This window comes from Chrysemys picta, chromosome 4 (assembly GCF_011386835.1).
Source record: "Chrysemys picta bellii isolate R12L10 chromosome 4, ASM1138683v2, whole genome shotgun sequence".
Lineage (NCBI taxonomy): Eukaryota > Metazoa > Chordata > Testudines > Emydidae > Chrysemys > Chrysemys picta.
Window position 1 is genome coordinate 97157831 of NC_088794.1, and position 14573 is coordinate 97172403.

The following is a 14573-nucleotide window of genomic DNA, read 5'->3' on the forward strand; positions in this document are numbered from 1 at the left end:
TCAGAACTTTTAAAAAGATTTAGCATTCACACATTAATATATTTCCCAGAGCTAGTGTGATTCTTAATTAACATGAAAAGAGAACTGGTACAAGAAAAGTGTAGGATGTACTTTTTAGCCAAACAAAATTAGAGAAAGTTAATGATTTATTTTGGTATATTTGACAATTATATAGTCCCTTTTGTTCATTTTAAACAGATGGATAAAAAAAGTTTTTTTTTTAAAGAATTATGCTGGGTAAAAGGAAAATAAATTAGACATTTGTGTATTCAAACAAAGGGCTGAATAAATTTTTTCCAAAAGTTAATATGTATTTTGTGACTCTTTAGGTTAAATTTTGGGATCAAATGATCTTTCCCCCGTAACTGTTTTAACTTGGGAGAAGGGAGATCATTCCTTCTAGGAAGATCTGTCACACTCCTAGAGATATTGTATGTTTGTCATATCATTGTTACTATAGGAATGAATTCATTCTCTACCTGAGGAATAAGGTGAGCTATACAAATATTCAGTAATTTAATTTTTTAGTGCCAGTTTAAAGAATTGTATAGTAAATTACATGTTAAATGTGGAAGATAACTTTTATTTTCTATTTTTGTTTCATTTTGTAAAAAAGACAAAAATACTTATTTTGTTTAATTCAAGCTGAACAAAGTCTAATATTTGGGAAATTACTGTGTGAAGCTCCTGGAGAAAAGGGAGCTCTGTTCTCAGTGGAGGCAGAGAACAATGGGCATATCACAGTCACTGATTGAGGGTATAGAGATGGCTGTAGTAGTACAGTTCTTCTGTAGTAGTGACACTAATGTGCCATGAGAGTGACAGTGTGGACACAGGAGGCTCAAACAGCCTAAGGGTATGTCTACACTGCAATTAGACATCCGGGGCTGGCCAGTCCCAGCTGACTTGGGCTCATGGGACTCAGGCTAAGGTGCAGTTTAATTGTGGTGTAGATGTTCAGGCTTGTGCTACAGCCTGAGCTCTGGGATCCTCCCAATTTGCAGGGTCCTAGAGCCTGGTCTACAGCCCAAGCCTGAATGTCTGAGTCAGCTGGCACATTCCAGCCTGAGGTTTTTAATTGCACTTTAGACATACCCTGAGACGAGGGTACAAAGGTCCTTCACAAAGAGAGGAGATGATAAAGAAAAATAACTGAATTTGAAGTTTTCTCAGAAGCAAAAATAAAGGGAGCTTATTTACGTAATAGGGAAAATTCCTTATCAAACAGCAGGAAACAAAGAAAGGGAGAAGGAAAAGAAAAACATTACAACTTCCAACAGGCTGTATTAACAGCTGTTGCTTGCTTGCCTATTTTGGCTGACTTTTTAGCAAGCTTGCTTTCAACATTAATCCAGTTTGAGATATATACCGTAAACCCTTCCATCTAACTCACACTGTAAAGACCTAATCTCGCACTCCTTAAATAGGTGTTGCAAAGTGAGCTTGGCTAATTGACTCTTTTATTCCCACTGACTTCAGTGAGGTTTACCTACGTAAAGAGTACAGGATCAGACTCAAAGAGACAATGAGAGATTCAAAGACTCCATCCAAGTATGTGCCACTTCAGCAAGAGAACATATTTAGCTCCTCATCTATTCAATTTCTAAACTGTGGTTGACCTCCACCTTAGTACGTTGTGGTTAGCATGTAAGTAATTGTTAATCAAGTAGTTTAAGCCAATCTTGTGAATCTTCAATTTAACTGAATTAGGTCTGTTGGGGAACTGATAAAATAAATTCATGCTATGTCATCCATTCCAGTCACTGACCCATGCATTACTCTCTCTCTCGTCACTGACCCTTGCTAATGAGGCAAATATAATCGCAGGCAGTGTGTCTGCAGCTCTGTGTGGTGGTCCACAACAGGACATTACTGCACTTTGGAATGTAATGGGCTACTGAGTCATTAGAATGTTATGAATGTTAATAGCTCAGTTTCAAGGCTTGATCAGCACAACACAGTATTTTCTTGGTATCTGCTATGGCACGCAACCCCCCGTAACATGCCAAATATGTTTCCTTGACTGGACTGTATGTGTCTAGAACCTTATATGACTAGAGCCTATTATTTATTTACAGTATTTATCAACATAGAAACAGCCTTTAGTAATGTGTATGCCATTACTAGGTTAGCTTTATTGCATAATGTGAGAACTACTTCAGAACATTTAATTCATAAAACTACTTCTGAAGGAAATATTACATTTTTATATCGCCTGTTGCTGGTAGCAATGAAATTATGACATACAGTTTCAAAATTATATGGATGTGCCATATCTTATAAATTCTCTGGGTTGTCTGCATAAAATATGGAAGCATCCAAATGTAAATTAAGGTGGGGTTTCCCTCCCAGTAGTTGAAATAATAGAAATAAAATAGTATACATTTCTTCATTGAAAGAATATCAACCTTCAGAAGATACTCCACTTACCTTGTCATTATGAATGACATTCTAGGAAACAGCATCTCAGTAGTGAAGCTTCTTGGAATGACATCACAGCACTGCCAAATTTGTTGTCACTTTCTTAGAGTACATCATAATGACATGCAAAAACTGGCCACTTCCCAGTCTTCATTTATTATTGGGGGAATCCACTACCAAGAGGATTAAGGTTATATGTAAATTACTAGTTTTTGGATTATCAATCATCTCCTAATTTTTAGATCCCTGTATTAATAAACATGATTGCTTTCCTATATCATCATGACATGTCATCTGCAATAACTAGACCTCTTAGGCCAAAATTTTCAAATTTGGATGGCTACATTCAGGTATCCAGTCTGTATAAAGGAAGCTAAATATAAGTGACCTGACTTTTCAATCAGTCTCTCTAAAAATCAGACCACGTTTACTTAGCTGCCTATGCATCCAAGTTTGAAAATTTTGGACATAGTTTGCATAGCAGAACTCCTTAGTTAGGAAAGCAGCTCTTTAACTTTTCATCAAATAGTTTCATGGCAAAACTGAGTGCTTGGCCCTGGCAGTATTTGATGGCAGACTTTGCACTGAAAGCTCATTTTTTTCAGGAAATGTTCATTATTGAATAGGTGGCATCCTTCCCTCTGAGTCAGTAAGCAATGCCTAGTTATGGGCTAAGGACCATTGCGCTGCTGAAAGTGCTTTTATATTATATAAAATTGAGGGTACATGTACACTTGGAGCTGGGGGTGTGATTACCAGATTGAGTAGACATACTCATACCAGCTGTCATCAAGCCAGCGTTATCGAGCAGCAACACAAGATGGTAGGATAGGTTAGCTTTCCTGAGTATGTATCCTTCCAAGACTCTAGCTCATCCCACAGTTCATGCTGCTATGGCTATATTTTATTTTTAGTGCACTAGGTGATGGGAGCTAACGTATGTCTACTCAAGCTGCAGGTGTGATTCCCAGCTCAAAGTGAAAATGTACTCATTGATCATGACTGCTTGTATCATGGCAGAGCTCATGGCATTTTCCACAAGGTAGGGGTGTCGGCCATGATGTATACTCAATTTGCACATGTATACCGCATGCGTCTGACGAAGTGGGTATTCACCCACGAAAGCTTATGCTCCAATACATCTGTTAGTCTATAAGGTGCCACAGGACTCTTTGTCGCTTTTTACAGATCCAAACCTAACATGGCTACCCCTCTGATACTTGACTCAAATTCTAGTTTGGGTAATGATACTCTGTTTAAAATTCCTGTTGTACTTGGATAGGGTATTCTCCTTCACTTTACCCTAAATTGTTCTGTAATATGGCTGTGGTCTGAAAAGAACTTCTATGTTCCACCTTAAGGAGGCTGCATTTCAACAGTAGAGGATGTGATGCTTATATGCATACTTGTAAAGGGCTTTATCTTTCTGTGTGAATGACATTTTTAAATGTATGATATTATTACTGATTTGATTATTAAGATATTACATCTGTTTGCATTATAACAAATTAAATTCCCAAGTAAATAAAATTCCTGTTTGATATATGTCTGTACTAGAGGTAATTGATAATTCAGGTAGCAGGAGTGTGCACAGTCCTGCACTGTGTGTTAGGAAATGGCTTCCACAGTCATAAAAATAATTAGAGAGACAAGGTAGGTGAGGCAGGAGGGATAGCTCAGTGGTTTGAGCATTGGCCTGCTAAACCCAGGGTTGTGAGTTCAATCCTTGAGGGGTCCACTTAGGGATCTGGGGCAAAATCAATATGTGGTCCTCCTAGTTTAGGCAGGGGGCTGGACTCGACTCAATGACCTTTGAGGGTCCCTTCCAGTTCTACGAGATAGGTATATCTCCATATATTTATTTATTTTATTTGATCAACTTCTGTTGCTGAGAGACTCAAGCTTTCGATCTTGCACAGAAGAGCTATGTGTAAGCTCAAAAGCTTGTCTCTCTCACCAACTGAAGCTGGTCCAATAAAATATATTAACTCACCCACCCGGTCTTTCCAATATCCTAGGATCAACATGGCTACAGGAACATGGCATATAAAACTAATTGTATGATGTTTTCCTTTTGTATGGAGAAAATCTATTGTACCAAACATTTTACAAATTGCTGTTGTAACAGTATGTTTAACCTTTTCTCAGATCTGAGGTCTGTTGTTTCAGGTACTGCTCATTCTGAAACACATCTGTTGTGGGATGAAACTGTTCTAAGCAATTTTAAAAATTAATTAGGCAACTTTAAAAATAATTCAATTTTATTGAGAATTTAATTCTCTGTGGACCTTCAACAATTAATAAAAAAGTTTGCAGAGACACTTCATGGAAAAGCTCTGAAGAACCACTTTCAGAAACACACATGAAGCATAGTTATCACCAAATCCTTTTTCTGATCAGCCCAAGTGTGGTTGGGTGCTGAGTATCTATGAGGACAGAGGAAGGTAATTTTTCTTCCTGGTGGCACAGTTTGCAGTAAGATCTGTGATCCTTTTCATCAAGGAGCGGTGGCTGATGGATTTATTCACCTCCCTTGACCCGTGCCTGTGTGAGAGACCACAGGGAAAACCCAGTGGAGCTAGGGTCCATGACATCCAATACTAGGTGTTCACCACTATGTTATCTCCTAAAATCCCAATAGCTTCCACCAACTCTTCCCTTACCCTTGCATATACATGCAGTAAAATCTCCCTGGTTCTGCTGGATCTGGTAAGTGTTAAACCCACAAAGGGAAGCAACATGTGCCCCTTAATGTTGAGTCATAATTTTAGTTATTATGTGATTGGGCAACAAAATGGCAAATGAAATTTAATGTGGATAAATGTAAAGTAATGCTCATTGGAAAAAATAACCCAACTATATATACAATATGATGGGTGCTAATTTAGCTACAACTAATCAGGAAAGAGATCTTGGAGACGGAGTCATCATGGATAGTTCTGTGAAGACGTCCACGCAGTGTGCAGCGGCAGTCAAAAACAGGATGTTAGGAATCATTAAAAAAGGGATAGAGAATAAGACAGAGAATATCTTATTGCCCTTATATAAATCCATGGTACACCCCCATGCTCAAATAAATTTGTTGGTCTCTAAGGTGCCACAAGTACTCCTGTTCATCTTGAATACTGTTTACAGATGTGGTCTCCTCATCTCAAAAAAGATATACTGGCATTAGAAAAGGTTCAGAAAAGGGCAACTAAAATGATTAGGGGTTTGGAACACGTCCCATATGAGGAGAGATTAAAGAGGCTAGGACTTTTCAGCTTGGAAAAGAGGAGTCTAAAGAGGGATATGATAGAGGTATATAAAATCATGAGTGGTGTGGAGAAAGTGAATAAGGAAAAGTTATTTACTTGTTCCCATAATATAAGAACTAGGGGCCACCAAATGAAATTAATGGGCAGCAGGTTTAAAACAAATAAAAGGAAGTTCTTCTTTACACAGTGCACAGTCAACCTGTGGAACTCCTGTCCTGAGGAGATTATGAAGGCTAGGACTATAACAGGGTTTAAAAGAGAACTAGATAAATTCATGGAGGTTAAGACCATTAATGGCTATTAACCAGGATGAGTAAGGAATGGTGAACCTAGCCTCTGTTTGTCAGAGGGTGGAGATGGATGGCAGGAGAGAGATCACTTGATCATTACCTGTTAGGTTCACTCCCTCTGGGACACCTGGCATTGGTCACTGTCAGTAGACAGGATACTGGGCTGGATGGACCTTTGGTCTGACCCAGTATGGCCGTTCTTATGTTCTTAGTATTTAAAAATAAAAGTAAATCAGTTATAGTGTTATGCTGTAAGTAAATGAGAATCATTACGGGCTTTGCAATGTGACTTCCCCTCCCAACTTCTTAAAAAAATGTCCTTAATGAAATAATATACCAAGAATGTATTGTATGCCGTGTTAAAAATGCATTCTGAAGTCTCGATCCAATTGAAATTTATCTGACCATGGTTTCTAGGCCCTTGTTGAATTTATTTTTGGTTTTCTATTTGACCTTAGTTCACTTGTTCTTCATTTGAAGCTATGGCAGTGTCTTTCCACATTCTTTCATCTTTCAGTTTCCTGGAAACCATTGGGCTTAGCTTTGTTTAGTCAACTAGACAAATTAGAAGATTGGGCCGAAAAAAACCTGATGAGGTTCAACAAGGACAAGTGCAGAGTCCTGCACTTAGGACGGAAGAATTCCATGCACTGCTACAGACTAGGGACCGAATGGCTAGGTAGCAGTTCTGCAGAAAAGGACCTAGGGGTCACAGTGGACGAGAAGCTGGATATGAGTCAACAGTGTGCTCTTGTTGCCAAGAAGGCTAACGGCATTTTGGGCTGTATAAGTAGGGGCATTGCCAGCAGATCGAGGGACGTGATCGTTCCCCTTTATTCGACATTGGTGAGGCCTCATCTGGAATACTGTGTCCAGTTTTGGGCCCCACACTACAAGAAGGATGTGGAAAAATTGGAAAGAGTCCAGCGGAGGGCAACAAAAATGATTAGGGGTCTGGAGCACATGACTTATGAGGAGAGGCTGAGGGAACTGGGATTGTTTAGTCTCCAGAAGAGAAGAATGAGGGGGGATTTGATAGCAGCCTTCAACTACCTGAAGGGGGGTTCCAAAGAGGATGGAGCTCGGCTGTTCTCAGTGGTGGCAGATGACAGAACAAGGAGCAATGGTCTCAAGTTGCAGTGGGGGAGGTCCAGGTTGGATATCAGGAAAAACTATTTCACTAGGAGGGTGGTGAAACACTGGAATGCGTTACCTAGGGAGGTGGTGGAGTCTCCTTCCTTGGAGGTTTTTAAGGCCCGGCTTGACAAAGCCCTGGCTGGGATGATTTAGCTGGGAATTGGTCCTGCTTTGAGCAGGGGGTTGGACTAGATGACCTCTTGAGGTCCCTTCCAACTCTGATATTCTATGATTCTATGATTCTATGAACTGCATTGTCGTTACTGCTTCAAAAATGTTCAGCTTCCGAAGACTTGTTGCTGAGCATTGATAAAAAGAATGTTTTATACAAAGGATAACAAATCTAGTGGGTGGGTTTTTTTTTTACATTTTGAAATATGGCTTCCATTAGTTACCTGTTTGTGATAAGTGAGACCCCTACTCAGAAAATATGGGGTTTCTGCAGTGTCGAAGATGATTGATTTTGATCCTACATCTAGGCAAGCTATTAACAGGAAACTCCTCTGGGCCCCATATTTTCTTTTCTGTGAAGCTACAAAAATAATTTTGATTCCCAGTGCTTTACTGTAAGTCCACACTGGCCTTATGTACTTGTAATTGTTTTGGTATTTTCAAAGTAAATGAGAATAACAGTACGTGGTGACATATTACCTTAATTGGGACCCTATTCGCTTATTTTTAAATAGTTTAGTTTATCTTTATTTCAGCTTCACAGTACTTAGTACCAGTAAACTATTCCTATCCTTTTCCATTAGTTATATCTGCCATACCCATTTTAAACACAGTTTTGTTTAATTTGAGAACCAGTGTCATCAGGGATGTCTGCACAGCTGTGGAAAGAGTTTGTTAATTAACATTCTGACCAGGCAGGTGGTTCAACAGCTGAGCATAAAATGTGGTTGTAAATTCTTAACAGTGATTCTAGTATTGTGTGTTTACCTTTTGTATCCTATCCTGTATAAAAACTTAAATCTGAAGGTGGGAAAATATATTATATAAATAATATCAAAATAATTTTCAGAGTCTCATGAGGAAGTCAGCATTTTAGAATAGGGAGGGCAGAGAAAAAATTAAATGGATATATGAAAGTTAGAAAATGTTAGCACACATTGGTGTCTTCAGAAAATATTGGCAGGAAGTGTCTCTTTATACCCTTGATGGTATAGTAGCTAGTAATGATGTATAATACATGTCTGTGTGAAAGTCACAGGGTAAAATTTATTTTAGTTCCGAGGAGCTGGACAAAGCCTCACGCACCATTTAAACCCTATGTTAGGACCTTAGGTGAGGCTAAAGTAGTGCATATGATCTTGTCCAAGCCCTGTGCACTGGCATTAATTTAACTCAGTGGGCCCAATCCAGCAGTCTCTATGTAAGCAAAACTCGAGCTGAAGTCAATAGGAGTGCAGTACTAAGTCCAAACAAACAAACAAACAAACAAAACAGCAACAACCCCCCTCTCCCCAACTCTCCCAATCCCCAAAACATTAGGAAAGCAATTATATTTCTTCTTCAAGGAATGTCCCTGTGGGTGCTCCACTTTAGGTGTCTTGGCGCCCTGCGCTTATAATCGGAGATTTGTAGTAGTGCCCTGGTTGGCCATGCACACACGGCAGCCATCTAGTGCCATTCTGAGCGGCTACCTAGCATGCACAACCAACCGACCCCCGGTCCCTTCTCTACCGCCCTTGGCTTGAGTCGACGCGACAGCAGCGCCCCTTCAACTCCGGAGAACGTTTATATTTCTTCCTTTTTCTTTTATCCCCTCTAATCTAGTTAACTTCGGTTACCATTACTTTTAATTTTTTCCATATTTAAAAAAATATTTTAGGGTAGCTTTTCTCCTCCTGCCCTGGTGGCCCTCCACCACCACCAACTTCTTGGACATGGGCTGCTCTGTTTCTCTCCAGAGCTGGACCTTCCACAGGCATGCCTGGTTCCCCTGGATTTAAATGCTGCCTGACTTGCAGGTTATCGATACCTGTTTCAGACGGCCATGCTCAGTGCGTCTGCTGTCTCGGAGAGACCCATATTCCTCAGAAGTGTCCCTCATTGTAAAAAACTGACTGCCAGGCCACTAAATGCCAGGGACCTCCAACTTAAATTACTCATGATGGAGAAATCCCTCAGGCCAGCCTCTGACCCAGAGTCCAGGATGCCTCCTGGCCAACGGTTGCCAGCAGCAGCATCAGACAAGGGCTCCACTACCAAGACCGCTTCTAAGGACTCTGTCCCTAAAAAGGCGACCAAACACCGGTCTCAGTCATCGCCACAGCGAGATTCGCCTAAAAAGAAACAATCTCCTGGCAAAAAATCTGCCCCGGTACCGACAGCACTGAGAGCCTCGGACCGAGAGGCACTGGGAACAATCCGGTATCGAGACTTCCTGAGGAGCCAAGGACCCTGGCTGTATTTTAAAGAATCCTTATTGAGGTTGCAGGAAAAAAAATCCCGATGTGTAGAAAAAACAGTAAATATGGCAGGCGATCAACTTGGCTTAACAGTGAAATCCTTGCTGATCTTAAATGCAAAAAAGAAGCTTACAAGAAGTGGAAGATTGGACAAATGACCAAGGAGGAGTATAAAAATATTGCTCAGGCATGCAGGAGTGAAATCAGGAAGGCCAAATCACACTTGGAGTTGCAGTTAGCAAGAGATGTTAAGAGTAACAAGAAGGGTTTCTTCAGGTATGTTAGCAACAAGAAGAAAGTCAAGGAAAGTGTGGGACCCTTACTGAATGAGGGAGGCAACCTAGTGACAGAGGATGTGGAAAAAGCTAATGTACTGAATGATTTTTTTTGCCTGTGTCTTCACAAACAAGGTCAGCTCCCAGGCTGCTGCACTGGTGTTACCAGCAGAACAATCTCCCTGCTCCACCAGGAGTTTGCACACACTCCACTAGAGCATTCTCAACATCAACAGCATTTCTCAATGACATACCCATCATGGACACTTGCAAAGCTGCCACCTGGGCCTCTGCCCACACTTTTACTAAGCACTATGCTATCGAGCAACAATCAGCTGCAGATGCACAGTTTGGACTCTCAGTGCTAGCCACTGTCAATAAACCAACTCCGAAGCCCCCCCTCCATTGAGGGGTACTGCTCCATAGTCACCTAAAGTGGAGTACCCACAGGGACACGCCTCAAAGAAGAAGAGAAGGTTACTCACTCTGTGCAGTAACTGAGGTTCTTCGAAATGGTTGTCCCTGTGGGTGCATCACTACCCCCCACCCCTCCCCTCTTCTTCAGAGTTTCACGCTGATCCTCTGGGGTACAGAAGGAACTGGGGTTGGTTGGCTGCATATGCTAAGTAGCCACTCAGAGTGGTGCGGCCAACCGGGGCTCTGCAACTATAAATCTCCGATTATAAGTGCAGGGCGCCAAGACACCTAAAGTGGAGCACCCACAGGGACAACCATCTCGAAGAGCCCCACTTACTGCATAGGGTGAGCAACCTTCTCATATCTAGTTTTGTCAAATCTACAATATAGTTGTCTGTCTAGTGAGCTTGCACTCAGTTTCCTATACAGTTTTTTTTTCCTGTGATCCTAACATATTAAGTAACATCTTGAAAATAGCCATAACATGTTTTCAGAACTCAATTGGATCTTACAGTGGTGGTCCCGTTAGAAATTTGAGTAAAACAGAAGTAGGCTTGTCAATATACAATTTTTATTTCTGATAATTTTGACAGCTAATATCTGTTTATTTTAAGCATTTTTCTATTTTTATCAATTTAAATTTTCACTGTGGGAAATTATGGGAGGTCAGGTAATAATTATTTGACAGTAAATGTTGAGGTTAAAAAAGTTAGAGCTCTATTATCACTAAAACACAAGTTGTCAACCTCGTATATCAAAATATACAAAGTAAATAGCCTTAAATCAAACTCTAAATAAGTTCTCTAGCAGCATTTTTCTTACTTTGTCTATCTGTAAATTTGGATTATTACTGATGGAAATAGTTTTTCAGTGGTTTGTGTATGTACAGTGAAATTGACATTTATCAACATTTACCAATACAAAAATCGAATCTCCCAAGCCTACACATAAGTAACAAATATTTAGACAAAAATTATGTATTAGTATACACACTATCCTCTAACATCTGGTTTTCTCATAAACGTGTTTATGCTTAAATGTACAATATTTATTTATCATAGTGATTTCCTATTAAATGCTTCACTGTATAAACTGAAAGGAAAAAAGCATACCACATGTCTTAATAAAGACAACTCTTATTCTGTCACTGTGTTGACCTCACTTCAGCAAAGCGCTATTAGCCAGCAGGTACTGAAGGTTTGATAAATAACATTTAATCATATTTTGCTTATGTAATTCTGCAATATGTGTTCTATTCATGTGGTTATACAGAACTATTTCAGAATGAAAAGTGGTAGCACTTTCCTCCTGGAAGTAATTATTAGTATGAAAACCAGATGTCCTGCACATAACACTTACTGTATAAACAAAAAATGATATAAGAAAACACTGCCATAAACAATATGCAACAGAAAAACAAATTAACTGCTGTGCAGTTATTTTGCTCAGATGCTTGGAACAAAAAAATATTATAATGTTCTTAATATTTACAGTTTTTCACAGTAGTGAAAATGAAAAGAGGCAGATGAACACTTAGCTAGAACTCTCTTAATATGAATTCCTCCATTTGAAAATGTAATAATTACTTCCAAAACAAATAATTGTAAAAGTAAGCGATGCTTATTTATATGAACTGTTAGTAATTTAACACATACAAATAATTTCCCAGAACACTTGAGACCAATTGAACTGAATACATTTATAGCAGTCAAGTAACATTGCAAACGTATATTTTACTTGGCATCCCAAGATCTCAAAAGACTTCATAACTATTAGTTAGGCCTTGATCCTGCATATAATAGCTATTGAATTAATTGGGACTCCGTGTGGGTACAGCAGTCTCTCCACACACTAGTAAGTAAAGGTTTGGCATCTTAAGCTTCACCACGCTCCTGTGAAGCATGTATAGAATAGTATACAGATAGGAGGCACAGAGATTAAGTGACTCATCAAAAATTGCACAGGGAGATTGGTACCAGAGTGGGATTAAAACTCAAGAGTCCCAGACTCCCACTTGTTTTTTCAGCTTTTTTTCTTACTCTTTTCTACTTTTCCTACTTTTTACATCTTTTCCCTAGCATTTTCTCCATTTTTTACTTTTTTAAAATATAATTTTTTTCTCACTTTTGAAAACACAGTGTCACAAAGCCATGACTACCTATGACTTCACATTTATCACTATGCTGTTACACCATGGATACCTGGGACTGCATGTCAGCAGAGAGATAATTCAGACACTGCTCCCAAAGTAGAGGTTGCTACTATTTGTGCTAAAGAAGAATCTGTTAAATTTTATTGGTATAGAGTCTACAAAACACCCTTGAGCAATTCTGATTCCACTAATTCCCCTCCAGCTCTCTTCCTTCTTCCCTGTCACAGATACAGAAGTGTCTCATTTGCTCTTCTTCTGTAACCTCTCCACTTATCCCATCCCATTCCTTCTCCTGATCTCCCTCATGCCCACTCTTCTATTTCCAGCTGGAATGCTCTTGTTTCTTTCTCAGAGGCATTTTGCTTTTGACTCTATAAACAGGATTAAAACTGATTTTGGAAAAGCTCTGGAAGCTTTCCCACATGAATCTAAAGAGTCTAATCACCCAACAGGTTTTTAGTTACACTGTATTGTACTTTAATAGAGATGTTCTTCCATAACTATTCGGCTTATTTGGTATTTCTGATACAGATGGTACTGAAAGAGACGTCCCTATTTGTGGATAATGTTAGGTTGATACTGGTCAGTTGAATAGACTATATATATGGGCCTTGTAATAGAAAAGATTGTCTTCCTCTCCAACCCTTTACACTCAGATATTATTCCGCCCTCTCAGCTGGTTGTATGTACCCAGGAGAGGAAAGCTTTGTTTGAACTGCTGTTTATAGAATTAGCTGGACACTTTTGGCTTCACACAAGTTAACGGTGTATTCCTCACCAAGACCCTCCTTTCTGGATGCAAAACCAGTTCAAGTAAATGGCTTTCCCTGGTGTAAACAGCAGTTCTGCTAATGCTGTTCCCCCACCAGCATGCAAACAGCAGTTCAAATTAAAAAAAATCCATACAAACAATTTTACTAGTCCCGGAACTCTGTGCTCCAATTCACAGCCCATCTCTTTTCTAAGCTCAAGGCTATCTCCACTATTCTTCTCTGGGCCACTTCCTTTTCTGCTGTACAAGGCAGTTGGCCTTGACTGTTTGATGGGATCCAGCTCTCTTGATCTTTTAGCCGCATAACTTTTTCCTGCCTGTACTTCTACAGGTCAGCCCAGATGCCAGAGGCGTTTTGCAGTTTACTTTTCTCTTATCCCCCGTGTGAATGAGATTAACCCTTAGAAGCAGGTTTCCAATGTAAATACTCATGCTTAAATTCAGAATTTGCTTTCTGCAGATACTCTCTCATATTCACTTAAAATTCATTGTTTCTTGTGAATGTTTTTGCCAGTAAACTCAATTGCTGGACTGTTCTCAGAAAGCAACCCAAAAGGGGTGCAAACACAGACAAAGCAACATTGAATTTTATTTTGAGTGAATATTCCTGGAAATATTTTTTGAGATATTCACTCAGCTGTCATACAAAGTTGTCTGTCCTTGTGGCTCACAGCTTAAATAAATAATGGTATATGCCTAATGTCTTGCAGGTAACTTGCTAAAAAACATGGACTGGTAGGAGGTAGATTAGGAACAGAGCTGTTAGGTCACCTGGTTACTCCCACTGTCAGTGCAAGATTATTCCCTACATTGTATTTTTAAATGCTTTGGCTTGAATTGGTTTGTGCATATACAGAGGACATAGGACTTCTGCAATTTCCCTTGGAATATTATTTCGAAATCCGATACATCACTCGGGAAGAGTTGTTGGGAAGAGTTTCTATTGCCCAGGATACAGTTTTCTTTACATAAAGTAGGACTCATGGAATGTAATTAACTCCTTAAACAATTCCTTTCTGTCCTTGATATAGTCTCCCTTTAAATATATATAGATGATTATCTATTTTTCCCCTCCCTCCCTGTTTTACTATGTCTAACGATACAAGACTAAGAGGACACCGATGACATTTAACAGCAAATTGAAAAAGGAAAAACTTTTTATATAATGCATAATTATCTTGTGGACCTCACTACTACAAGATATTGAGGCAGAGAGTTTAGGATTCATATAAAGGAATAAACTTTTATATTAATAATAATCATAATTTGTAATTGCCCTAGGTAGTTGGTCTTGGTACTCAGGCAGGTTGGTGTAAGGAAGGTAGGAAGGATTCGCCTGTTGCTAGTTTACCTTTCCCTACAGCTGTATTTGTATAAAGTCCACACTACATTTATAACTTATTTACCTTTCTCTGTACTCATCTTTTCCAGTCAGCCAAAC

The 14573-nt window shown here is 39.4% G+C and overlaps 1 protein-coding gene across 10 annotated transcripts in view; it reads left to right on the top strand.

Moving 5' to 3' along the window:
* Positions 1–14573, top strand: part of FSIP1 (fibrous sheath interacting protein 1) — a 172785-nt gene that overhangs the window by 64010 nt on the left and 94202 nt on the right. The window lies entirely within an intron of this gene.